The following is a 27,990-nucleotide window of genomic DNA, read 5'->3' as shown; positions in this document are numbered from 1 at the left end:
TCTGGAATGGTAAAAATGGTTGCAAAAAGTAGTGTAGATGTTAACTGTAAAAATTAAAAGTAGTGGAACACCCTCCCGAACGTTCCCGCTCACTTCGACCACTGCTTTACAGGTGCAAAACATATTTTGCACAAAGTCAAATGCGTTCTTTCGCCAATATGTCACTCTATTTTCCTTCTATTAAATTATTATTCTTTGCAGGATATGTGCGTTTGGTGTATTTTTCTCACCATGGGACACTTCCTCTCAGTATTATAAGATTCACGCTGAAACGCGTGATCATTTATGGGCACGTGAAACATCAGATATCCCGTAGTATCTCAGTGGGAAATCAAATGAACAACGGCTCCAGCTGCAATGGATAAGAACGACCAATGGCTCCACAAAGTGCAACTGCCCACCCACTCTCAGTCAGCAACACAACGATTCTGCAGACAAACACGTGACAGGAGTGACACCAAACAAACAACAAAGGAACTACTATAGAAGAGACTGGAAGCTCTGAGGTACAGTAAAACAAATCTCACCTTTTAATAGTATGTCGAGTATGAGGACAGCATTCAGACTTGCATGTGACATAGACATGTTTAATGTTGGCTATTAAGAGACAGTGTTAGGGCCATAACTATTGTCATGGAAAGTGAACATTAGAGACAGTTGAAATGCCAGGAGGGATTTACCCACCCATTGACTGTTCTTTACCATGGGAGCAGCATGTGTGTCATTGCATCTGTCCCTTGCACTGAAGTTCAATTAAAGCCTCCATTGACCAACCCAACAGTTTAGGTGCGTGTATAGGCATTAGGTAGACATTGGCAATTCACTGCCATAATATGCCTATGTACTAGCACAATGTGCCTCTTATGCCCATGTAGAACCATTATGGTAGAGCTTGGTAAATGGGGATCATATGCCCACACAAAAGCACAAACTATTGGCTTTTCTGGTGCTTGCTTATGTCTTAGCCCCTTAACAGAGAAGAGCGGAAGCACCTCTGAACCTGCTTCAAGGTCATGAGCAGGGCAAAGTCTGGAGTATTAGGAGCTCGTGCTGAAATACTTGTAAGACCCCCCTCACCACACCTGAGGCTCATCCACAGACACTGCACTTCAACCCTCCAGACACATTATTACATTGGTCCAGTGTAAGACGATGTTTTTAATCCAATACTTAAGCGAAATAAGAGACATGCAGTGGCAACCATATATTTAAACGTGATTTCATTCTCGTTATCTCATTCATATGTGAATTGTTTGCAGTAAGGGCACTTTCTAGATTTTGCTGCTGCAAGAAAGAAAACCTTCATTCTCAAGTTCGAAGGACAGCAATGTCAATTCAGTCATTCAAGAATGTGACTATGCTTATTGGTTTTAATGTACTTAAATTCTTCTCAACATTAGCAGCAATTGTTAATTTTAGTAAAATATTCATTCAAACACCCATGTATGTACGGTTGCTAATATAGGGGTTCATTTTCGAGTCCCCGGACCGTAAATGGAAGTTCTGAAGACAGACGTCTTAACGTCTCCATTCACGCTCTTAGGGGGGTTTCTTTGTTTTTTAAGGCCAGAGGGTGTGGGACCAAACGGGAGTTACATTTCCTCCTCCCGTTTGCCCTCGGCCTTCAAAAACACCTTGGTTTCACAGCAGCGTGAGACGTTCATGTTGGTGTGAAACGGGTGATTTCCCAGGGGAATCGTCTGTGCAAAAAGCAGGCGGATTCCACTGGAAATCATTGCAAACGCTGCCTGCCGTGAGTGCATGTAGGCAGCGTTTACTCTATTTTCACGGAGGATTGTAAATAGAGAATTGCAAAGTTGTTTCTGCCGTGTCTTTACACTTCTCATTTGCACTCCGCAGTGCAAATGAAGAACATTTCCCAGAGGGGTCTTATTTGCACAAAGGTACATGATCGCCTCAGGGCGATTGTTTTTCCACAAAATGAGCCCCATAGTGTTTAACACAACCCAGAAACCATTCTCCTTAGTACAGGGAACAAATGGAAAATGGAAAGGGATGTTGAAGAAAGGGAAAATTTAAGGATGGGAGAAAAAGAGGAAGTAATGTTTCATTGGCGGAGCCAAAAGCACTAGGCAAATAGTAGATAAGTAGTTAGGTTAGGAGATTAAGCAGTCATGTTGGCTTGTGATGTTAACACTTGGCAAATCATTCCCTTCAAACATGCTCATTCCCCCACCCTAACTACCATCACACTCACAACTAACAACACACTACACCAAATGCAACAAAAAGAAGCACCAGAATGGACCTCCGTGGCATGCATGAACTGATCTGTGTCACCACGCAAACACACCCATGCTTAACGCAAAGACACTAACCCAGTGACAACTCCACGCATCCATAACGATCAATGTGCCGTTACACACACTGACGAGGTACACAATTGTAAACACCTTGGAGTATACACAGACACCTAGATGGTTACCAGCATACAGTGCCTGTCGCCTTTTGCACAGCAGCATTCAATATGTCATTGCCACCTTCTACTAACCAAAGAAACCAAATCTTCTGCTGGTCCCTAAGTGCCAGGAGACCACGAATATGCCAGTGTGAGGGGCATGCACTGATGTGAGTAGGTGGCCATATGTTGGCAGTATCAGCCTGTGAGTATTTGAGCATATCTTGCCAATTTATCGTAACGTGCAACCATAACAGTGAGCACATCTCGTGGGTAGCTAGGCATAGGATGTGAATACCCAGTAACAGAGGAAGCATTTTGACGCCCCATAATCCAAACAGGTTTGCATTCAGCAACTTTACCCCAGCTAGCAAAGCAGTCCAGGATTTGACAAAATGGTTGGTCGTGTGCACTCAGAAGCGGTTGTCTTCCTTTTTTAGGGAGTTGAAAGCAAATGTCTTCTTGTATTGCACAGCTAACTATTTGTTTGTGAGTGTGTGGTATTTGAACTGTCATGTGCGTCAGGCTGCCATACTCATTTGCAAAACTCCCCCTTCTTCCTTGATCATTTTTCAGCCGAATTCACCAGTTATATTGTCCACCGTGGGCAAATCTCCCACGTGTCCAGGCCTGACAAGCTGGACCTTTCCCTCTGTCATCTGACCTGGTACAAGAATAACCCCAATCCAGATCATGGCCTTCTCTTATTACTGGGTGGTTTCTGCACATATTCAACACTTTGGGTCTCAACTGGTTTTTAGAAGCAAATTGTCAATCATTCTACCAGTTATATACACAACTCATAGAAACACCACCTTCCTTAAATGCTGACATATAGCCCCCAGGATACCCACATGCACTCACACCATCACAAATGTATCTTTTTACGGGCTACCTCACCTCTCCTGATATCTGCTGAAAATGTTACCTGCTTTCGCTTCCTGCTTTCTTATCCCCACTCCTCTTCTCTCAATAGACTAAGGTCCAGTCATCCATGGCAGCTACAAAGTATGCAACTTCCCAGAGAAACCAGGTGCTCTGAAACCACTATGGTGGTCATTTGGCGCAGTATTGTATGACATTTCATGCTAATGGAATGCATGTTCATTGCATAAATTGTGTTGTGCAATGCTTTTCAGGTCTGTAATGTGAATCTCATTGAGCAACAGGTGTAAGTTAATAATCAATAGAAATAGTATTCCTCCTTTTGTGCAGTCCTGTTATACAAACGCCACAGAAACTGAATTGAAGCAAGCATTGTTTCATCTTTAAAATGTATCATTTCACAGAAATTGTCCTTAAATACAGTTCCCAGTTTAGAAAAATGATGTGATAAATGCATTTAATCTATAAGAAATAAAGAACTGGATTGCAAATGATGTAGATGGTGTACATGTTAAATGAACATTCATTACAGATTGCTAAACACAAAGGCAGTTCTTATCATTAAGGGTTGGCCATTTGTCAGAACAAGGCCCACCATAAATCAATATAATCAATTAGCTCAGCAGAATAGAAAGAGATAGTGTATTTAGTGAACAATATTGGCAAACACAGGAAAATTAACTACCTAAAAATTCAGTTCATTGCTTTCTCCACAGTTGTATGACTGTGGCCAGGTCATGAGGAATGCATCTGGTTTTTCAGGCCAAAATACATCACAAGCATTCATTTCCAGCCAATTCTCCAACTTTTAAATAAAAATGACCTTCTGTGTGTATCTGTTTTCATGGCTTGGAGCCTAATCCACCCTTTCAAGTTATTAATTAACCTTAAGTATTACCTCCAATGAGCATAAATAAAGAAAAATGAAATTGCAATGTCCACAAAATATGATCAGCTTTTTACTCATAACTTAACAAAGCTTTGTTTGTTCTAGACAAAACAGATTTGGAAATGGTGGAGAACTCTGCATGATATAAAAATAAACATGATACTTTCACCCCTTTGGATTATTAATACGTTTACATATTTTATATTACTTGCCATTGGGCTGTGCATCATGTCCATAGATGCAAGATTCTCTTGTGGTTTAAGAAAATCCTCTAAATAAAGGGGTAGGTTCATTACAGAAATTATGTAGTAAAAATGGATTTGGGTCCAAGGTGACTCACAATCCCAGAAGGGAAGCTGTCAAACCTCCCAATATCACATGACAAAATGCATCGGACCGATCCAAATCGATGGGGTAGACTTGGGAGTGTCAATATGAGAGGAGAAATAATGTAAGACCCCCTGCAAGGAGAAATTGTTGCATCAAATGATGCTCCAAGGGTGAAATGTTTCAGCTATTTAAGCCATACAGGCAGAAAATAGAGGGAGCACTGGCATTCTTGGCAAGCCTGCAGACTGGGGGGCCCTGTCTATTTGGATAAGTGCTGATATGGGATTACATCTTGGAAATATTTGGATAATCCCTTTAAAAAGGCCCTTTTTCCTGAGAGGCCCAGATTCAGAAACTGTGCCCAAAGCAGAGTCAGGTTTCCTGAGCAGGATTTTGAAAGCAGAGGACAGACTGGAGGCATAACTGACTGGGCAACTCTGTCTAAACCTGCCCTGGGCCTATAAAAGACAGTGGCCCTCATTACGAGTTTGGCGGTAACCATGCCACTATTGCCGCCGAAATCGCATCAGGGTCCGGGTCCTCGGAATGAGGACTTACCGGGCCATTCCGAGTTCGGAAGGCCTGGTAATTCCTCCCTCCAAGGACCCGGACACGGTCCTTCCCCATTCCCATTTTAGCCCCCACAGGGCTGAATGGGAATGGGAGAGGGAGCAAACAACGGGCCATTACGAGATGGCCCGTTGTTTGCTCCCTCTTCCCCTCGCGGGAAACTCGTAATGCAGCGGTACGGAGTGAACGGCGCCGGCACCTTTTACGGCGCCGTTCACTCCGTACCGCCAGGGTCGTAATGAGGCCCGGTAAGTGAGTATAACAAGCCATGTCAAATTAGAGATAAGTCTCTAGATCTAATTAAACAAATGACAGAACTTGAAACTCACCTTGGCTAATAGTTTATTAGTTAGGCCACTAAATGGGGACTGGGCTATAAGGGAAACCTTGGGAAAGTGTATTCAAAAATAGAATGACATAGAATGTTGAGTGTGCAAAGCATATACATTGTTCTCTGACAGTAGTCAAAGAAGCCAATTCCAGAGTTTTTACAGAAATATTTTAAGACTTGATCTGTGAAATGGTGTACAACATATTTAGAGTTTGTTAGGGATTAAAGTTCTTGACCTGAGGAAATCCTAGTACATAAAAAGCTACACCACAAGTGAAGGTATATCATTACAGTGAAGTGGGAAGGGGATTTGTTTTATTTCAAAGAAAATCATGTCACTTTAAATTACCATTGTCATTTTATCTAATACTGTTCACAAAAGATGAAACTCTGCATTAAGCTGACTTCTTATGTCAAGTAGAATTAGATGATTAATTTCTATCAGAAATATTTTCCTGCTTGCCTCAAATTTTAAATGAACCTAGATTGTGTGGTCTCCAAAAAATTAAAGCTTCCCTTCTAAACCTAAACCTTTAAAGAAAGTAGTCCAACATTACACTCTGTGGTTTGCATACATACCCAAACTAGGAACCACCCATGCATTCTCTCCAGAGAAGGCTTCTTTTGGGAATAAGCAAGTAATATTTGGACCCAATCTATACGATTTTTTTTCTAGTGCCTACACTTGTCAGTGACACTAGAGAAAATTAAATTAAATGCAGTTATGATGCTTTAATCTCATCCCAATACTTGTCGATGGGGGTGGACAAAAAGCTGCACCATATAGTGTCAATTGCTGAGTTATTTGAAAATACAGAAGCCGACATGTAGTGATAATTTGAATATTGTTTGCATGCTCCTGTACAAGACTAGCTATTCAAATGTGATTTTATACAGATGGATGTTTGGTCATAGTACATGTCAATAATAGTGAGACCAAAGTCGGCAGGTCATTTTCCTTATCTGTAGGCGTGGTCTGTAATTATTTGAAAATAATATTGTGGGTGATTTCAACAGCATAAGGTTAAGGGATCACCTTTGCTTTTGATGTGATATTTTATATGAAACAGAATAGTAAGACCAAAAGAGGCTAGTTCTTGTACTAGCATTTTTGAGTGGGTTTGTTGTGGAAGAGGTTGTTCGATGAGGGGGGTCATTTCTGTATAACGAAAATTCAAAGCTTAGATATATTATATAGATCAAATCACCATTACAGTATAAAAGCTTCACAAATAAGCAATATGCCCCCGCCGCGAGAGTCATATAGCATTTAGTATCCCGGCCCGCATTATGTGCGTGACCGGGGCACTAAAAGCATTTTTTTCTGTCCCGAAACGCCGCAAAACAAAAAAAAAAAAAACGACCAAGAAAATTGCCGCCATGCAAAGGGAAAACGTAGTCCGTTTTCCCTTTCCATGGCGGCCATCGGAAGCGGACGCGCTGGGAACACTAGTGTTCCCAGCGCGTCGCTCCCGAAAAAGAAGCAGAAGGTAAGTGGGGTTGGGAGGAAGGGGATGAAAGAAAAAAAAAAAAAAAAAGTTCCTGCATCCTCGGCGGGGGACGATGGAATGGCCCCGCTCCGAGTCTCCACACTGCTGGAGGCTGCTATCGTTCCCCCACCGGGGATGCAGGAGCAATTAGGTAAGTGGGGTGGGGAGGGCAGGGAGGAGGGAGGGAAGGGAAGAAAAAAGAAAAAAAAAATAAGCTTACCTGAGTCCCCGGCGGGGGACGAAAGCAGCCTCCCAGTTGTGGGGAGGCTCGCAGCAGGGAGGGCCCCGCTTTGAGCCTCCTCATTGGCTGAGGGGCTGCCACGTCCCCCGGCGAGGACAAAGGTGGCAGGAATCCCGACCGAGAATCAAAGGATTCTCGGCCGGGTAAGGACCCGGCGAGAGCCAATCAGAATGCGTGTTGCATTCTGCTTGACTCTCGCCGGGTACTAAAATAAAAAAAACATACAGAGATAATTGTCAGCATATATAAGTCACATTGTAAGCTGAATTATGGATGACTGTTAGGGAGAATTTTCAAGAATGTTCTAATTTCCCTTACCTTTTGAGACCCCCAGCAACTTTGCTGGATTTCTAGGATTAATTTTTTTTTTTACCTGGGAAGAGTGAGAGCCTTTTTTCCCCTCTCTTCCATGTATTTTGTGTGTATTTTAATTTTGTGTTCTTTGGTTATGGAGTTTTAAAATAATTCCAGTGGCATCATCTTTTTCTTTGTGTCAAACAGCACCTTCAGCGAAGTGGCACAGGGGTGTCTTTCAGACTCCCCAAGGTTTAAAGGCCTTCTCTGGAACTGACTACCATCTTCCAGAGCCTGGAAAGTTAAATTGGCTTTACTAGTCTTTTTAAATGTACTGCCCCAGCACACACTTTCTTCTTATAGAGTGCTGGAGGGGTTGCTTAGCTTCCCCTGAGTCAAAACATTCATGTATGTTACATTTTCCTACTTTAAATGGCTGGTGGCAGTGGTTTAGATCAACTACTGTGGTTTTTCCCGACCACTAACAGCGGTAGCTAAAAATCGGGTTAGCCATGTTTTTCAAAATGGCGCCCCAGACCTGTCTGTAAAAACAGACTCTAGTCATCTTCTTTCACCATTTCTTTTAGGAAAAGTCCTTCTTGTGTTTGTCTCTGCGCGCCAAACTAGGTTTGGTCCCTTTGTTCGTTGGCCTTTGGCGGGGTTCAGCGCTGAAGCCCTTCTCTGGCGCCTGAGTGTCTGGGGTGGACAGTATGTGAGGTAGGGGCCCGAAACTCCCTGTGCCTTAGTCTCCTAGGAGACCTGAATGCACTCTGGCATGATCGGCTGGCTGACTGTCCGGCAAGGACAGCCACCCTGCTGTGTGAGTGACAGCCAGGCTGGAATGAATGGGGGAAAACTGTTTGAAAGCAGGCCACTGGAACAAAAGAACCGAAGACGAGCTGAAAGAAGAGGACTGCTGCAACTCCTGGACAACCGGTGAAGCCCTGCTGCAGGTCCGAATTACCTGAAACTCCAATTGACAGAGGAGCCCTTCAAGGTTAACTTCTTCCCTTGAATTTGGTGGGAACAACCGACTCGTAAGCCACCTGTACACCGTCCACATCTCGTCGAATTTTCATCAGAGTGCTGTTGAAAACCGCATAGCCAGAGGGAAGGAAATCAGCTTGTGGACTTTAAGGAACTCACACCTTAAACCAATGTCATGCTACAGCTTTTGGCCTCATCCCTGGGCAGTGCAGGAACCTCCCAACGTCCTCCTTCTTGACCCCACGACTGAAGCCCAGGAACAGCAGGATCTGCTCGAACTGCCAGGGACAACTGCCTCAGCTACAGCTTTCTTCATTGACAAGGTACTGTGCAAACGCAGTCCTGAACTATTTTTCGCCATCGAGAAAGTGCGTGAAACTTTCCTCAACTTTTAAGGCTTGTCCTTCCCTAAACATTCGTCAAGCTTTTCGCCTAGCCAAATTCTTCTAAATTCTGTGGCAAAGACATAACCGTTTTCTACCAGAACTGTGCTATCCTATACAAAGACTCTGAACCATTGACTTTGGCCCAAGCCTATGAGAAGAATTGCTGGTTGTATTTAACTGAAACCCTTTGCCCTGCCTAGGAATGTATTTGGGCTGTCTATTCATATAACCTTGGGCCTCATTACGACCCAGGCGGTAAGTTACCGCCTGGGTCGTACCTTTACCACCATGGCGTAAACTATGTTTACGCCATGGTGGTTGGCGGATTTACCGCCCCATTCCAAGGTTGGCGGGGCGGTAAGTCCCCAATCCCCATTTACCCTTCCCCATTCCTATTTTTGCCCCATAGGGCATAATGGGAGTGGGGAAGGCGTTAATTACGCCACCGCTAAAAGCAGGTGTTAAAACCTCCATGGCGCTAAGGGACCTCGGAATCAGGCGGTAAACCCCTTACCGCCTGAGTCGTAATGAGGCCCCTTGTCTTTTTATCCCTTTAATGAGTATCTGAAGTGCCATTTTGCTCCCACTTCACAGGAGCTAAACTTGTTCATATACTTACCGGTTGGATTTTTGTGGTGTATTAGTGTGTGATAATGAGCTGCGTATGCTAGTGTAATGTTTTCTAACTGACTGGGTAAAGAAATGTATATTCTTTTACCAAGAAACCTTGAGTAAGTGTTTGTTTGAATCACTGTATTAGTTGGTCTTTTGTGTAACTTGTTCTACTGCTCACTTCAACTCTTGAGATAAGTCTGGCTGCTCAGCCATCGCTACCACTTTACAGTGTTGTACAGGCTTGTACCAAAGGTGAAATTGTGCTTACACTTGTAGTCCTAATTGCCTGTAGTGTTCCCAAAGGGTACTGCAGGTGATTCTGCTTAACAATGACACACTGCATGCTTTCCTTTTACTTTGCTCATACCAGCATCATCCCTTCCAGCTCTTTCTATAGGTATTATGCTGTCCTTAACTTTTAAAATGCAAATTCACATCTTAGTCACTGTTTCACAACAAAACCACCAACACGGTGTGCATTATATACAGAAAACTGTTAACTTTGAGCAGAATAAGATAAATATAAAGCTCTATTCTGTCCCACCAAACAGAAACTCTAAACGTGGAAATATTGGAGCTGGAACATGTCATTTTAGTTCTGTAGAGGAGTCATGTTTTTTCAAATAGCTGCTCAGATGTGCTTAATGTAAGAGAGACACAGAAAAGGAATGGGTGAGTTTCCATCAGACATCCAGTCAGTCACATTCTCAATCACTAGTGCATGATATACTAAGTTGATTGGTTGCAGTTTAATCCTGGGCTCTTTAACTGATGCATTCCAGAACTTATATTCTGACCCATTAAAATTGATATTGCTATTCATACATGAAACTATGGTCAGGCAGACTTACTGAGGAGATAATATTTCCAGGTGGAGGGTAAGACCTCCAAACAAAGAACTCCACCGAAAAATAGAAAACTGTTCACATATTTACCCCTTTGATTCACCAATGCCATACCTATAATAACCACTTGACCACCCTATGTCTCTCTCCCAAAACCCACCCATTCTCTGTCGGTGTTGCTTACTGAGTACTTTATCTTAATACTATCATAGGCCAGTATATTGTGGTTTCTGCAGTAAAAGGTACTGTTCCGGGGGAACAGCGACAGGTTATGCTCCAGACTCAGTACCGAAAGGTAAAGGCCTACAGCCATACCTGGCAAATACAGGGAGGAGGAGGAGTTCGTACAGGACAGGGCCTAAAGACCTTGACTTATGGTGACTGTCAACAGGGAACACTAGCACATATTATATTTTTAGGTCCTATCAAATGCACAAAGCCGATAGGGCATGGCCTCAGAAAATGCCTTATGGGTATTGGGGTGTGTGGTTATTGCCAGGGGTCATGTCCCAAAAATTAAAGTGGGCGGACTCATCAACAAATGCAATGGGATGCGACGACGCCAGAAATTACCATATCCCGGTGAAATATGCACATTTCATTAAATTGGCTTTCCATAACCACCCACATTGGACTGGACGAATGGCATTTGTCTTTCATAAAATCAACACACCCACAAAACTAAGAGAGGGTCTTTTCTTCTAAAAGTCTTTTTGAAAACTTTAAAAGGTTTGCATGGTTTAACTCCAAGAACCAATACAAATGTTTTCCCTGGAACCTGCAGTAGCGAAATGGGACATTTCACCTTTAGTTGTTTGCAATTTTTCATCAGGTTACATAGTGCAGTGGTGAAGTGTCTGGCCTGCAAACAAGACGACTGCAGTTCCTTCCCAAGGTCAGCATTAATTCATTAATTCAAAGAGGACAGTCAATGTTTCTCATTTTAGCTGGGGTTGCCAGGGAGGGGGGTGCGGGGGCTGAGGGGGACTGAGTCCACCCTCTGAAAAAAGTTGGTGGACTCCGTCCACCCACGTGTACCCTCGACTTGAGCCCTGATTATTGCACTTAGAGATAGTTGAATTACATGCAATATACACCATATCCAGGGGAATTACTACATTCATGTCATCAAAGATTTTCTTTTGATACTGTGGCCATTGGCATAGCAGTATCCTGCACAGTGCGAGGAGCCCCACTGCCAAATGTCCTAGGAGGGGGAGGGGGCACTCTGACTTAAAAAAGAAATAGCTTCTTTTTGAAGTCCTTTTGACTTTAGAATGAAATCATTTCCGTTAAAGTTCTGTAACGGAAATCATTTTTTTTAATCTGAAACCAGAGTGACTTCTAAAATAAATTATTGTTTTTTGAATGTCTGAGTGCCCTCCTACTCCACAGGGCAAGGAGACCCCCGGCTAGTCTGCTCTGTGCCTGAAAGGAACTAACTTTCCTGCTGCGTGGAACAGGGAGCGTGAGGCCTACCTGCAGCGTAGTTCCTCGGTTCTAAAAAGGTAAGAATAGGGCTGGGTATGCGTGTGTGAAAGTGTATGGTGAATGGGTGCACGTGTAAATAAGTGAGTGAATTGAGTGTATGAGGCACCTTGCCTCATACATAAACCTCATACTTAAGTACTGGTATGAGGAAGAGGGATGTGGAGGTATTACCTGGCTTAGTTACTGGTAAAAAGTAATTAAGCATTGTCCTACTCTCCCTCGTCCCAGTATTCACATATAAGGCAAGGTGCCTCATACATAAGTACTGGGACAAGGAAGAGGGACAAGGAGGTAATGCTGGGCCAAGGAGCAGATTTTGGAGTTTGGGGTGGTAGCGAGAGGGGATCTGTGGGGAGGGTGGGGCAGGGGTTGTATGATAAATAATAATTGGCATCCATGATAAATCAGGTGACAAGACTGGGATTTTGGTGCAGCCAGTCTAGTCATTTCTTTCTGTGGCATTGCTATGTTTTAATGGGCATCTATAATCAAGTAAGTATCATAATTGTTATTATGTGGGTTGACTGGCATTTGGGTGCAGCCAGTCTAACCTTTCCTTATTGTGACGTTATATATTTTTCTGGTCATGTATGATAAAATAAGCATGATAAGTGTTATTACGTGCTTAGACTGTGTATTGGTGCAACCAGTGCATGTATGTGTTTCTGTGGCATAGTATGTTTTATTGGGCATCACCAAGGCTAATGAAAACATGATGAGTGTTATTACGTGTCTAGACTGGCGTACACAGTGCATCCAGTTTAGACATGTTTTCTTATTGTGGCATGGCATTTTTAATAGCCAATCATTAAATTAATTAAATCATTAATGCTCCTGTGCTTGGATGGTGACTTACATGTATTGGATTTTGGGATTGGAGTTACCCTACAAAAACAATTGCAAATGTTCCTGCAGTGTACCCAATTTTTCTCAGAAAATGTGCTGTATAATGCACCTTTTTAACTCATTATTCAAACATGTATCTTTTGGGGGTCAAGGGCAGATCCCCCCCCCCCTTTGGGTGGTTTAGGCACCTCATACTCTCGGTCACTCTGGTATATTTGTGGGAAATGTTTATGCCACTTCAATTACAAAATTCACCAGCCGCCACTGGATGAGTGACTGGTGGGTGAATGGGTATGAATGTGTGCATGCAAGTTTGGGTCCCGTGCAAGGGGCATTGACACATGGATGTCTTTTTACATGTTTACTGGCAATTTTGCGCAAAGTCAACTTGATGAATGTTATTACATGGGGGGCGTTTGGGGTGTAGTGTGTATAGTGAAATGTTTCCTTACTGTAGCATTGCAGGTTTTACTTGCATTGAGGGCAAAGTCCACTTGAAGAGTATCCTTACATGGTGGTGCAGGTGTTGGGCAAGCATTTGTGCAACCAGCAATAACATGCTTCTTCCTGTGTCAGGAGATTTTTACTAACATTAACAGCAAAGCCAACAGGAGAATGTTTGCATATGGGGTACTGGTAGAGCCAGCATGAATGTGTTTTCTTATTGTATCATTATTTTGTATAATATTAATGGCCACATACAGAGTTGGCTCATACATTTGGGTCTATAGCCAGAAAAGTGATGGGTGGAAGATTTTGAATGAATCTGAACCACTGGCATTGTTCCAGGCAACCTTCCACACCACCGATTTTTAGCCCATCTGCACCATTGCAAAAGGGGTCCAGCCATATGCAAATCAGTCAGGTACTGCCACCAATATTAGTGGCACAGCGAGCAAGGTACCCACATCTGGGCATACTCTCGCTCACATAGTGAGACAAATTATAACCGCAAAAGTGATGGGTGGAAAGTTTTGAATGAATCTGCACCACTTGCATTGCTATTGGTAACCTTCCAGAACACTATTTTTTTTAGTCCATCTCTGCCATTGCAAAAGGGGTCCAGCCATATGCAAATCAGTCAGGTCCTGCCACCAATGGTATTAGCCCAGCCCAAACTGCTAGACCAGGTCCCCTCTGCACGGAAACACAAGCAACCCCAGGCATGTTTCAGCCTTGTTGGGCCCCGTCGGTGAGGTGCAGTTTGGTTTCCTATGGTGCAGCGAGCAAGGTATGCACGGCTGGGCATACGCTCTCTCACATAATGGGACAAACTATAACCACAAAAGTGATGGATGGAAGGCTTTGAATACCTCTGAACCACTGGCATTGCTCTGGGTGACCTTCCACACCACTGTTTTTTAGCCTGTCTGTGCCATTGCAAAAGGGGTCCAGCCATATGAAAATCATTCAGGTACTGCTCCCGATGGTAGCAGCCGACCCCGAAATGGTAGGCCAGGTCCCCTCTGCACAGAAACACAAACAACCCCAGACATGTTTCTGTCTTGTTGGGCCACCTCAATAAGGTGCAGCTTGGTTTCCTATGGTGCAGCGAGCAAAGGACCCATGTCTGGGCATACCCTCTCTCACATACCCTCTACCTTGTTTTCTTTGTCACCCAGTGTGGGACGGGTATGCCAAGATGTGGATCCCGTGCCTGCTGGTCCTAGAGACCCAAGCTACTCCTCACTGATGAGTCCCAACAAGGTGGAAACATGTTTGGGGATCCTTGTGATCTTGTGCAGAAGGGATGTGGCCAAGCAGATCGGGCTGTACTGCCCCTTTTGGGGTGGGACCAAGCCTGATTTGCAAATGGTCTTTCCCTTTTTGTAATGGCTTGGCAGGTGAAGAACGATGGCCTGGTGTGTTCCCCACAGCAATGCCTTAGGTTTGGATTAATTCCAAATCTTCCAGCCATCACCTCTTTATTTTTACTTTGACACCCCGTGTGGGACGGGTATGCCCAGCGTGGGTCCCGTGACTGCTGGGCCTAGAGACCTAAGCTACTCCTCACTGATGAGGCCCAACAAGGCCGCACATGCTTGGGGATACTTGTGATCTCATGCAGAAGGGATGTGACCAAGCAGTTCAGACTGGACTTCCCCTCTTGGGGTGGGACGAAGCCTGATTTGCATATGGTCTTTCCCCATTTGTAATGGTTTAGCAGGAAAAGAACAATGTTCTGGAGGGTTACCCAGAGCAATGTATTAGGTTATGATTCATTCCAAACCTTCCAGCTATCACCTGTTTGTTTTTACTTTGTCACCCAGTGTGGGAAGGGTATGCCCAGACCTGGGTCCTGTTCCTGCTGGGCCTAAGACCCAAGCTACTCCTCACTGATGAGGCCCAACAAGGCCGAAACATGTTTGGGGATGTTTGTGATCTTGTGCAGAAGGGATGTGATCAAGCAGTTCGAGCTGGACTGCCTCTTTTGGAGTTGGACTAAGCCTGATTTGCATATGGTCTTTCCCCTTTTGTAATGGATTGGCAGGCGCAGAACAATGGTCTGTAGAGTTGCCCAGAGCAATGCCTTAGCTTAGGATTCATTACAAACCTTCCAGCCATCACCTCTTTGTTTTTACATTGTCACCCTGTGTGGGACGGGTTTGTGTAGACCTGGGTCCCATGCTTGCTGGGCCTACAGACCCAAACTACTCCTCACTGATGAGGCCCAACAAGGCCAAAACATGTTTGGGGAAGCTTGTGATCTCGTGCAGAAGGGATGTGACCAAGCAGTTCAGGCTGGACTGCCCCTTTTGGGGTGGGACCAAGCCTGATTTGCATATGGTCTTTGCCCTTTTGTAATGGCTTGGCAGGCGAAGCACGATGGTCTGGAGGGTTGTTCAAGCAATGCCTTAGGTTAGGATTCATTAAAAACCTCCCAGCTATCACCTCTCTGTTTTTACTTTGTCACCCCATGTGGGACGGTATGCCCAGATGTGGGTCCCGTGCCTGCTGGTCCTAGAGACCCAAGCTACTCCTCACTGATGAGGCCCAACAAGGTCAAAACATGTTTGGGGATGCTTGTGATCTCGTGCAGAAGGGATGTGACCAAGCAGTTCAGGCTGGACTGCACCTTTTGGGGTGGGACCAAGCCTGATTTGCATACGGTCTTTGCCCTTTTGTAATGGCTCGGCAAGTGAAGAACGATGGTCTGTAGTGTTCCCCACAGCACTGCCTTAGGTTTGGATTAATCCCAAACCTTCCAGCCATCACCTCTTTGTTTTAACTTTGTCACCCCATGTGGGACGGGTATGCCCAGCCGTGGGTCCTGTGCCTGCTGGTCCTAGAGACCCAAGCTACTCCTCACTGATGAGGCCCAACAAGGCTGAAAAATATTTGGGATGCTTGTGATCTCGGGCAGAAGGGATGTGACCATGCAATTCAGGCTGGACTGCCCCATTTGGGGTGGGACCAAGCCTGATTTGCATACGGTCTTTGCCCTTTTGTAATGGCTCGGCAAGTGAAGAACAATGGTCTGGAGTGTTCCCCACAGCAATGCCTTAGGTTTGGATTAATTCCAGACCTTCCAGACATAACCTCTTTGTTTTTAATGTTGTCACCCCGTGCGGGACGGGTATGCCCAGCCCTGGGTCCCGTGACTGCTGGGCCTAGAGACCCAAGCTACTCCTCACTGATGAGGCCCAACAAGGCCGAAACAAGTCTGGGGATGCTTGTGATCTCGTGCAGAAGGGATGTGACCAAGCAGTTCAGGCTGGACTGCCCTTTTTGGTGTGGGACCAAGCCTGATTTGCATAGGGTCTTTGTCCTTTTGTAATGGCTTGGCAGGTGAAGCACGATGGTCTGGCGGGTTGTTCAGAGCAATGTCTTAGGTTAGGATTAATTAAAAACCGCCCAGCCATCACCTCTCTGTTTTTACTTTGTCACCCCATGTGGGACGGGTATGCCCAGATGTGGATCCCGTGCCTGCTGGCCCTAGAGACCCAAGCTACGCCTCACTGATGAGGCCCAACAAGGCCAAAACATGTTTGGGGATGCTTGTGATCTCATGCAGAAGGGATGTGACAAAGCAGTTCAGGCTGGACTGCACCTTTTGGGTGGGACCAAGCCTGATTTGCATATGGTCTTTGCCCTTTTGTAATGGCTTGGCAGATGAAGAACAATGTTCTGGAGTGTTCCCCACAGCAATGCCTTAGGTTTAGATTCATTCCAAACCTTCCAGCCATCACCTCTTTGTTTTAATGTTGTCACCCCGTGTGGGACGGGTATGCCAAGCCCTGGGTCCTGGTACTGCTGGGCCTAGAGACCCAAGCTACTCCTCACTGATGATGCCCAACAAGGCTGAAACATGTTTGGGGATGCTTGTGATCTCGTGCAGAAGGGATGTGACCAAGCAGTTCAGGCTGGGCTGCACCTTTTGGGGTGAGACCCAGCCTGATTTGCATATGGTGTTTCCTCTTTTGTAATGGCTTGCCAGGCAAAGAAGGATGGTCTGGAGGGTTGCCCAGAGCAATGCCTTAGGTTAGGATTCATTCCATACCTTCCAGCTATCACCTCTTTGTTTTTACTTTAGTACATTTGTATGCCCGGAGCCAGGCACAACCCCCTTGTTTCTACACTAGGTAAAAGCATGATAATTGTGCGGATTGCTCATGCACAGCTGTCCAGGCCGGCCGGCCCAGTGTGTGGCGCGACCCACACTATATTGCTGAGCTTTGGGGGAGAGGGCCTCAGAATGGCTTGCAGGGGTGGCCCCACAATTTGTGCTATGCCACTGACTGTAACTTGGAATATGACCAGTTATTTTGTAGGGAGCCTTAGAGAAGGAGCCAGATTACAGATGGTTGGAGTTTTAGGACAGCGAGAGAGGTCGCACTGCTTGGGACCTGGAGCGGCGATCGGCATTCGTGATAGCACGATATTCCCCTGTTAAGGGTATCTAGGAAGAGTAAGGAATTGGATCCTAGGAATAAAATTGTGTGATCCAAGAGTCCACCACCAGGATATTCAATTAATCCGCCCGAGTGCAATAGAAAAACTGAAGAAGTGTGAGTGATTAAAACAAGACACAGAGGTGTGCAACCATTTTTGTCCATAAAACTTGAAATCCTGAACCCAGATGAAAGCGTTTGGCAACAAGATGGCCGGAGAAGATAGCTGCGAATAACCATTATCATAAAGCCATCCATCCAGTGTCTGGCCCAGATGAAAGATAGAGGGGAGTGAAATAGAAGATGACTTACCAATGACAAATAGAGGACAAGCATGGTTTATGCATAGCAAACTCTTTATGTACATACCCCTAAACAATTTCCTAGTCAACTGTTTAAAGCAACAAGGAAAGCAACATGTTGGGTGTGTTGTGAGTGTTGAATGTTTGGATGACTGAGTGACATTACAAGGAAGATTAGAAGGCATGAGGACTATTTCTTTCTCCTGTCAATATAGACAGGCATATGTAATAGATCCAGAATGAAAACTTGATTATAGCTATAGATTGAACAATTGTTAATGAATTGATATACTAGATAACAGATTGTGTATGTGATGAGCTTGTCTAGGTGAATAAGGTGTTTTAAAATATTGTTAAAAATATGAAAAATAATGAATTTATTTTAGTGATGTGTTTTTATAAATTAAAATAAATTGATTTTTTTAATATAAAAAGTTAGTGGTGGTATGTTGTAATACAAAAGCAAATAACATACATGACTGGACTAACATGGATGGGGATGGAAAAGCAAGGGACCCTTTAAGCAAAGTTGATGTATTTTTTTTTTAGTTTAAAGAGGGCTGTGTAAAGTGGTCCAGGTAAGATTCCTTCAAGTCTCCTTAAGGTTTGTGAGCAGTTCTTTTGTAGGCCAGCACCAGAGTCAAAACCCATGCCCGACCAAGCACCAAGCCAAGGTGGTGCACACTCTATGTGCCATGTGTAAAGTGCCACTGGAAGAGACCACCCCTTGACAAAACAGGAAGTCACATTATAATTATTCTTGTATAATGCGCTTTATACCAACAAGTAGTCTCTGAGCTCGGGATCGAAACCTGTTTTGCGCTGTGTTGTCTTGCTTCCAAGACAAATGCTTTGTCCCAGAGCTATCCTTCCTCCCCGAGGACATAGCATTGTTGCTCTGTACACTAAGAAACATATGGTTACGAAATCACTGTTATATGATTTACATTTTATACAAGAATGGATCACCTCTCCAATCAAATCAATGCAACCGCCTCAGCCACGACCTATATGCGTAAGCTAATTAGGGCTAGCAGACCCTTCCTATCCTCCAACAGCTGCCTCACTCTTGCCAGAGCCCTCATCCAGTCCAAACTGGACTACTGCAATAGCCTGTACCTAGGAGCCAACCAATCCATAATCAACAAACTCCAGGTTCTCCAAAATAACGCGCTACGAGCAGCACTCAACATCCTTAGACGAGAGCACATTTCCACAACCAGGAAAGCATGTAAATGGCTCTCCATTCAGCAAAAAATTGACCTCAAAACCATTTGCCTCACCTACAAGTCCTTAAACCACCTAGCCCCACCGTACCTCACCAACAAATTTACTTTAACATCCTCCACCAGAACTACCAGATCATCCAACTCCTTATGCCTATCAGTGTCCAAATTCGCCCGAAAAAGAGCAGGAGGCGCTAGTTTCACAGTGCTTGCCTCCCAACTTTGACACACCATACCTCTCAACATTAAAACTATCGAGTCCTTTTCGATCTTTAGGAAACATGTTATTGGCTGGTTACTGAACAAAGAATAGCACATACCTCACCTTCTAAGATCTTCAACTCACCAAGACCGCAACCATGCCCACTCTATATGTAATTGTTGTACCATGTAATTTATGTAATTGTTGTACTATGTAATGTATATCTTAATGCTGTAACCGCTTCCTTAAGCGCCCATTTACCTACGGGTCTGGAGCGCCATACAAATAAAATAAACAAACAAACAAACAAACTATATGTAGCGTTAAGATCAGTGTGTGTAGGCCCATATTACCAAATTACAGTGAATGTAAGCATTTGCATTTATCTTGGCTTGCCTGCTGTTATGGTCATCTCAAGGTTCTGGACAGGGCAATACAAGCTGCTCCTGCTTGGTGTTTGTGTGCTGTGGTCATCCTGCTCCCAGTCCTGTGCCACAGGATTCAGAAACCTGGCATAGAAGAAAATGGCAATGCGTGGTCAGGATGCACAATTACACTTAAATTAATGCAACGTGCACCTAACAAAAAAAGAGACAAAGCAGCATGCAGCAAAAGCGACAGCACATCTTGACTACCTGTAATTCCCTTGAATTTGGCAAGGGATTTTGAGAAAACAATGCTGTTAAGAACATATTAAGGTCACATTTATAGAGGGATATAATCAATCAAATTCTAAAGCAAAAGTTCATACACACACTGAAAGGGAATACATACATGGTGCAGCATCAGCAGACCGAGAGGCTGACACCACAGCATACTCCTATATGCCGGTGAACTTATATGATATTAACTATACATATCTGAGCTATATGGTCAGTGACATATATATTTTGGTAATGTGTTGGCTATGGGGTTAGTCTTCTTATTAACATAACACGTATTATTAGAGTGCTTAGAAGAAGCAGGGATGTGTAATGCCACACTAGTAAACCTGACCTTTGTAGTGATGTATTTCTTGTGAAAGGACTCGTGAGGTTGGTGGGTAGATATCCCCATAAATTATTCTTTTTAACTGCACAATTGTTTCTACAGCATATTGTGTCACAATTGGATAGCTCAGGGAGCTTAGAACATATGACTTTTCTTCGGTTCCTCCAGCAGAATGTGCTGTAAAATGTGTTGTTTCAACCTGCGGATGGGTACAGCTCCCTGGCATGACTCAGTGTGTGAATCTCTGCCCGTAGCCAAAATCAAAAGCTGCCACCAATTAATATATGCACAGTAAGTGAACATATCTTAAAGGGAAATATACACATTTAGTTCAATTGACCATTCCCTTTTAGACGAAAAAACGCACAAGACAAATTAGTATTTGCCTTTCAACAAAAGTAATCAACACTAGAAAAAATTACCTGAGAGAGGAGAATGTCCAATAACTATGCTGGCAAAGTAAAAAGGTGCCCATCATTTAAACTCAGCAATTTATAAAGAAATATTCCAAGGAAAACAAAATCCCAACAGGAGACGTGTGCCTGATGACACTTGGCCTCTTGACCCCCACATGTGGCTTTCAACAATACTGTGTTTTATAAAGATAATTTGAAAAGTGCACAAACCATAGTAAAGTACTCACACAAATATATAAACCCCTACAGAAATATGCTATGCAAAACATTGACAATTCTGGAATTATTCCCCCATTTTGAATGGAAGACTACAAATACCAGAATGCAATTCAGCAGAAGGCAAACAATTGATCTGTGGAGTTTGAAATGTACTTTCAAGACTTAAACACTCATAACATAACATAGTGTGGGAAAAGATAAAAATGTTACCTGTTTGTGTTTCAATGTTTTTCAAATGCATGCTATGTTCATACAATACAGATAGTCTCACAGAAACATACATGTGCGCTTGCACATATTATATTACAGATCTTGTGCACACACTTGCTCAGTCACACACAATACAAAAAACATTTTACACAGTACTCAAAACTGTGATACACAATACATCAAGACAGGCCATGCACACAATTTTTTTAATTTGAAGTTACCATGGCTTGCTATGCAGCAGTGCTGGTGCTGCTCATCAGATCTCGAGGTTCCAGCTGCTTCCTTGGTGTTGGTATGCTCTGGCAGACCTGCTCCCCTGCCCCAACTAGTCAGCTGCAAGCTGGGTTGGTGAAAGGACTTCACACACCCTTCATGTATTGACCAATTCACTTGATTAGCTCAATGAGCTGGAAAGGGAAACATTTTGAGAAATTATCCAGTTTAATGACGGCCATTTTGTATTGCCTTAGTGGTGGTAAATGGTGCCCTTTGTGATGAGTGTAAAAGATGGCACCTCCTGTGGCAGGTGCACCCTTGCTGGCAGCTTTGGTGGCCAGCTGTCTGCTTGCAAGGCACCTTGGCCCTGGTGGACTTGCGAGCGGTCTGCGTTGGCAGGCTATGGCGATGCTGCGAGACTTGCATCCACTCTACTAATGATGTGCAATGGTATGTGCTGTAGCAGAGAGCATCGGCTGATGAAGACAGAGCTCCATACGGCTCGACAGAGAACTTTCACACAGTGGCAGCGTGCGTCACGCGCCCGACGCCAGGCCCAGGCAGGAAATAGTTTGTTGTTGTGAGCACAGGGTAGGGGCCGCAAAGAGCAGGGCAGAGGTCAAAGCAGTGACAGCAGTGTTCGGAGCTGGGACCCCTTACAGCCCACAAATGACGTCCCTGAGCAGTACTTTCCTATTATGAGACAAAACTACACATTTGGGTTTTCAAGGACTCAAACTGGGGGTAGTCGTTCATTTCAAAGGTGTATTTATGTGATGACAATGCTGTCTCATTCAGTATGTGGGTTCCTGGTTTAAAGCTTGATTTGCATATCCAAATACAATCAGACACTTAACTGGAGTCACTAACACCACATCTATAAATTAACCTAGTGTAGTGGCATGTACCTGCCTAGGCACTAATCAGTGCTACATTTGTGTTCAAGTATTTGCAAAGCATAGTTTATGCATGTTTTTATGTATTCGCATAGCATATTAAATGAATAGGTACATGTTATCAACTTCTGGAAACCAAGCAATTGTGTGCAGAAGGCTGAAACTCAGTGAGGGTGTGTTTGTTAATGTTACACAAAAGACCTTGCAGTGTTGCATCCTCTTTGTAGACAGAATCCATGAAAACATAACTCCATCAGTGATACACTGTACTTACCCATGGTAACCAGGAGCTTCCATGAAAGACTCGAAACCTTTTGGCATAGTCATCTACAAGTCTTTTTCAATATTTGAACACACAAAGGAGTGCCTCCAACCACCACTGCTTCAAATATACTTACAGCTAAAACACTTCACTGACAAAAATGTTTAGTAAACATAACCTGCTAAACCATAGGAGACGAGCACTGTTTGTTAAGGAGCTCTGAATGAAGAAATGCTGACGTGCACAATACCGCCGTACAATTAATATACATAGGTAACTATGTGTAGAAAACGGTAAGCCTGAAATGGCTTATCCTGACAGACTCTTTAACAATACCTGGAGATTAATACACAGGGAATTCTTGCGGGAAAACTGCATCTGTGCCAATAAAGCACCAGCAGCTATACCGGTTTAAGTCTGAGAGCCATTAGATACCACAATGTATCAGTATTCATTTTCTGCATGGAAAACTGCCATCTCGTGGGTGTTGTCGAGAGGACCAGGCTTACAATGGCACTGCATCCCAAAACCTGCTGAAGGAAGTGCAAAGCGGCATCAGAAGTGATATGCACTATTAATGCTGATGTCCAAGGCAGTGGTATTCGAATCAAACCTTTTAATACTGACCAGCATCTCTTCCCACCCTCCCCCTACAGCACGTTTTAGTTAAAATAGTGTGTACAGGCAACCCACAAGCTATAACTGCTTATTTTCTAAATTATTAGCAAACACTAAAATCCATTTTTAAAGAGCCTTGTGCCCACCTGGATACCATTTCAGACCTTTGGAATGGGACAGATGGCACACATGTCGATCACCTCCGCAGACCATGTGTGATGCACACGTGTAGTGATATTTCGTCAAATGTAGCACCATCACAATGATTGTACAGCTGTAGGGTTATCAGTGAATCACAAAATACCCTGCTGGTGTTGACATCAACCTCTAACCCCAATCGCCCATGGGGCGCTGCTGAGAGACGTCACAGAGAGAGGTCAACCCCACCTGACACGTCCATTACAAACACCAGGTGTAATGTTAGCAGTTGGATGCAATTGATCATGCAGCGATTTACAAGATGAGCATATCTCTGGGCACTCAGCCCCACTGACTTTAAAAATAAGCCATAATGCTCTGATGTAGGCATCAAGGGGCTCATTAGAGAAACCTTGCAACATCACAAGCCTTATTACAGAAACCTTGCAACAGCACAAGCCTTATTACAGAAACCGTGTATTGGAGCAAGTGCAATTTGCACTAGGGCAACAATTGCCCCAACAAATGTTGCCCTATTGGCAATTTCACTTTCACCAGTGCAAAGTCTCTGTAATAGCACCCCATGATCATACTCTTTTTTTTAATGCTTTTTTTTGTACGAAGCCAAAAGACTGGGGCCTCATTCACAAATTGTTGTTCAATCGGATTTCCCATTGAAAAACACGTTCTGAATCAGGCGATTGGACTAGGGCAGACATTGCCCTGGTGCAAAAATGCATTGAAACTATAGTTATTCTGCCCATGGGCAATGTTTACCCTCGAACTAATGGCACTCACACCTGTGCAAGCTTTCTGTAGTGCTACCCTATATAGTTGAAACGCGGCAATGTTTTGCTGTGGTGCTCATATGTGAACAATTGCTCTTGCTTCAGTGAAACGAGCCCCCAAATGGTTTCATTCACAATAACACCTTCGTTCTGCTGTCTTTGTTATTCACACTTGGGGCCGAGTTACTCAACAAATCGCATTTGCAATTGCATTATCACTAGTGCAGAAAACATGTGTACTAGTGCTAATGCAATTCCATATGTGCAAACTGTATTTGCACCCTGTGATTGCTGTGATTATCTGTCCCATGAATGCAAGTGAGATTGAGCAGCAGTTTTGACACACCATAGACTTGGACCCTGCATCGCCCCCTTTGTATAGCAGAATATTACTCCTGCAATTCCACAACACAAAGGCAGCTATTAGAACGCCAAGCATCGACCCCTAATTTCTGTTACTGCACTTGCACGCTCCAAATTGTCTGACAACCTAGTAGGACATTATTTTTAATCTTCCTCCCTGTTCATCCCAACCTTCACCTCCCATCCCCCCTCACCTGCTCTCTGTTACTGTACTTGCACGATCCGAATGCCTCAAGACCTAATAGGATTGTTTTTTTTGTTTTTTTTCTCCTTGTAACTCCCCCATGCTTGTCCTGATGCGCCTTGAAACACCATTTGGCTGTACAGGCACACTATAAATACCCAATAAATAAATAAAAATTCAAACACTTGGCTAGCAAAGCAGATGATTGCACTTGCTGCTGATGTGTTAAACTATCCAAAACAAGTTTCTTTATTAGCTTTCACAGAAAACTGTGGGTTCCACTCAAAGAGCTCATTTTAAATAGTGTGTTTTTTTCATCACAAATTGAAAAAGAAGCCGTTTGGCCACATTTGGGGTAGGTGAGTCATTTCATCACAAAAGGTTTCTCAAAGGTCGAAGCCTCCAGCTTCACTTTTCTTTATCAGTGTTTGGTCTATCAGACAGCCGATCGGCTCAGCCTGGCAGACCTAGGGCCTCATTCCGAGATTGGTGGTAGTCATGGCGCTATTTGCGCCATGACTGCCACCAATAATGGGTCCGGCACCGGTGTAGTTCAATGGGGACTTACCGGTGTAGTCGGACCCTGGCGGGACCGGTAAATCCCCATTGAACATGCCATTCCCCATTCCCATTTGAACCCCCATAGGGCTCAATGGGAATGGGTAGGGCGCTAATAACGGGCTCGCGACTTGCAAGCCCGTTATTAGCTCCCTGATCCCTAAGCGAGACCCGTAAGGGATGTGTGGACTGGCCACAGGTTCCTTACGGTCCCCACCAAGAGACCTTGTAATAAGGCGGTAAGGGATTACCGGCACCGTCTCCATACCAGTGCCTGGTATCCCTTACCGCCCACCTTGCAATGAGGCCCCTATAATCCATTACATCGCCACAAAACAAAGTACCCATGTCAGTGGGCAACATTTCTGCAAAGATCAAAAACACATCATGTAATGTTCACATATCCTGCTTCTCAAGACCCTAGGCCACTTGCCTTTACATTATCAATGGATCGTGCAGGATGATATTTCAATGGGCATCATTCCGATTTTGGAGGTAACCACGCCGCTATTTGCAGCATGGCTGCCTCCAAACTCGTTCTGATTCCGCCCTGGTGAATGGAGTAATTACCGGTCTATTCCAAGGTTGGAGGGACCGGTAATTCCCCATTCACCAGGGCCCTTCCCCATTCCCATTTGAGCCCCTATAGGGCTCAATGGGAATGGGGAAGGCGCTAATAACGGTATCGTAAATTACGGTACTGTTATTATCACTAAAGTCCCTTTGCGGGTCCCGTCCTTAACGGCTGCTAAAAGCAGGCGTTAAGGAAAGACCCACAAAGGGAACTCGTAGTAGGGCGGTAAGGGTTTAATGGCAGCGGTCTCGTTACCGGTGATCGTTAACCCTTACCGTCCTACTTGTAATGAGGCCCAATGTTATCATTGCAATTCTGTTTCAATGTCACCATTCTTTCATAAACCAAGTATGAAAACAAGGTTGGCTACTACCTTGCATATAGTTAGCTTTCAAGTAGAGGATAATGTGGAACGAGTAATATCATGCAATATTTATCTTTGTTTACTCTAGCATTAAACAAATGTAGGTACAGAGCTTTTCACGTGAAAAAAACAACAAAATAGCGAACATCGATTGATATAGAACTGGGCAGCTATTTATTTCTCTGTATTATAGCATATATTTTTGAAAAGTGGTCATTGTTATTTTTTTCTAATTTCAGGAAATACTCCTATCATCGTGGAGAACGCCACTGACATTTTGGATTACTTCTTGACAAACTCAATGATTTTTGGGTCAGGTGAATCCATCACTGAAGAGTATTATCAGTCCCCACATTTGTTCACCTACTTGATGTTCTTCTCACTGGTGTCCCACTCCATCACTTTTCTTCTGGGGGTCGCAGGCAATGGTCTCGTGATTTGGATAGGCACTTTCAAGATGTCCAAGACGGTCAACATCATCTGGTTCCTAAACTTGGCCCTTGCCGACTTTATCTTTGACCTCTTCCTCCCCTTTCACATCGTGTCCCTGGCAAAGAATGAGCACTGGCCCTTTGGGAGTGTCTTCTGCAAAATAAGCAACATGGTGCTATCACTCAACATGTTGGCGAGCATTTCCTTCCTCATGATCATCAGTATGGACCGCTGTGTTTCTGCACTGAGTCCAGTTTGGTCCAGAAACCAAAGAACGCCCAGGCTCGCCTACAAAGTGGCATTTGCTGCATGGGTGGTGGCCATCATTTTCAGTTCTCCATATCCAGCATTTTATGACATTACACCCGCGCCAGTGTCTGAATACAACACATACTGCTTCCTGAGCTATGCAGTTCCCTAAGAGTCTTTTTCCAATGAGGCATTTCACACCATGAACAAACGCCATATGATCATGGCCATTACAAGATTTGTGTCTATGTCCTTGGTCCCATTTGCCATCATCATCTCATGCTATGACGACATTGCTCTGAAGATTAAGAATAGAAGGCACAGAAGTACATGCAGCAGACCCTTCAAGATCATCATCGCCATTGTTGTCCTCTTCTTCATAAGCTGGTTCCCTTTCCATGCTGTGCCTTTTTTGGAATATGTTTACATCTTGGCTGATCACATTTCAAATAGTAGCACTCTAGCCACCTCTCTGGCCTATTCCAATAGCTGCCTCAACCCCATCCTGTATGTCTTCATGGGCAAACAATTCAAAGATATTTTCAGAAGATCGATCTTATCAGTCTTCAGAATGGCATTCAATGAGGATCCAACCATAGAAGCACTGGACAGCATGAGCCTGTCCAAATCTTGCGATGTGGACTCTCACCTCTGTTGACCCCAAAGATTATCCTGCATGTTCATTGGCACCATCAATAGTTTGTAACATGGCCAATGTAGGATTCTTCTTTATATATGTGTAATCATGATAAATACCATTATTCTGGATCTCTGAATGGCTCTGATTACTTCTTCATGCATGCATCATAAGATAGAAATGCTGATCAATTAGGGAGGAGTCTCACTCTTGTTGATTGAGAGTCAATGAGGTCTTTTTTTAATAACTCTTATTCACTAATGCACTTTTAGCTATACAATTGTTTTATATGATAACTTACTTATTCAGTTTAAGAAAATCAGGCAATATAACTAACATAATAATAGAAAATCTTCTGGACCTCATTAAAAGTATGGTAGTGAGGTAAAAACGGGCTGACGTGCCAGTAATGTAGTTACAGCAACTGTACTACTGCATTAGTGCACCATGGCTCTACAGGCTTGGAGTTAAAGTGGAGGATATACCTTCAGCATTTTGCTGATGGAAAATCATGTACCCCCAAATCTCTGGGAATAAACTAGGGAGTATTACTGCTCTGGGTTAGCCATTGAAAATCCCCATGGAGTCCTATTACTCCAAAAATGGGGATTTCTCTACCATGCCATTACTCTTAA

The 27,990-nt window shown here is 43.9% G+C and overlaps 1 pseudogene; it reads left to right on the top strand.

Moving 5' to 3' along the window:
- Positions 1 to 439: 439 nt before the first annotated feature.
- Positions 440 to 27,410, top strand: LOC138521479 (chemerin-like receptor 1; annotated as a pseudogene).
- The last annotated feature ends 580 nt before the right edge of the window (positions 27,411 to 27,990 follow it).

Source organism: Ambystoma mexicanum, chromosome 1q (genome assembly GCF_040938575.1).
Source record: "Ambystoma mexicanum isolate Mex_15411 chromosome 1q, UKY_AmexF1_1, whole genome shotgun sequence".
NCBI classification, from domain to species: domain Eukaryota; kingdom Metazoa; phylum Chordata; class Amphibia; order Caudata; family Ambystomatidae; genus Ambystoma; species Ambystoma mexicanum.
This window is presented reverse-complemented; position numbering and strand designations above follow the sequence as displayed.